This window comes from Chrysochloris asiatica, unplaced genomic scaffold (genome assembly GCF_000296735.1).
Source record: "Chrysochloris asiatica unplaced genomic scaffold, ChrAsi1.0 scaffold00143, whole genome shotgun sequence".
In the NCBI taxonomy this organism is placed as follows: Eukaryota; Metazoa; Chordata; class Mammalia; order Afrosoricida; family Chrysochloridae; genus Chrysochloris; species Chrysochloris asiatica.
In genome coordinates this window covers 5,826,988-5,827,927 of record NW_006408661.1, presented here as the reverse complement: position 1 = coordinate 5,827,927, position 940 = coordinate 5,826,988, and positions in this window count along the sequence as shown.

Sequence of the window (940 nt, the reverse complement as noted above, 5' to 3'; positions counted from 1 at the left end):
ATGGATTTCAGTTCTACTCTGACATACATGGGGGTCACCATGAGTCAGAGTTGATATGACAGCAACTAGTCTCCATCTACAATGGACAAGATGTCAATTAACTCATCTTTATGCATCCAGAAAGATGTCAGAATTGGGAAGTAGCCACTCATAATTTTCTGTATCCTGCATTCTTCTAAAAGTCATGGCCTTGGATGGTTATGAGCTGCATTTCCTTATTAAGAGAAGACAAAATTAAGCAATAGGAGTGAAAAAGATAAATGAAAGACTACAACACCTCTGCTGTTGGAGCTGACTTGACAGTTTCTTCCTGTCTCTCCTCTCACCTCTGCCCTCTCCCTCCCTCATGTGGGAAGACTTTCTGCTTAGACAGGGAGGCACCAGAGCTGAGGTGCATTTGCAGTATTTGAAAATGCATATTGGAAGCATTCCAATTTGACTGAGTAAAGTGTGTCAGATTCATCCTCCTAGGGAGAGACTTAAAACTATCCATTTATGTAGCAATATAAACTGTACTTCACTTTATACCATGTGCAAAAACTGCCTATATAATCAAAACCATATAGTAACAAAGGTCTGAAGAACTTCTTTAAAACCTGATGTATTTTTTATTTTTATGCACCTAACTCTTGGCAGCCTTGTCTGATTGGCAGTTAAGGGGATGGAACTAACGTTTATCAGCAGTAAACAGCCCATCCTTCAACATGTATTGTGTAACTAATGGGGCTCACACCAGGGAATAAATGGAATCATAGCTATCCAAACCCACAGCCACTGAGTTAACTCCCACCAAAGCGATCTTATATGACAAAACAGAACTGCCCCATAAGGATTTTAAGGCTGTCCTGGTGTGGCGCTGTGGGCTAATGTGTCAGACTGCAAAGTCATTTGAACTGCAAGGTCGGTGGTTCAAGCTCACCAGCTGCTCCTTGGAAACCCT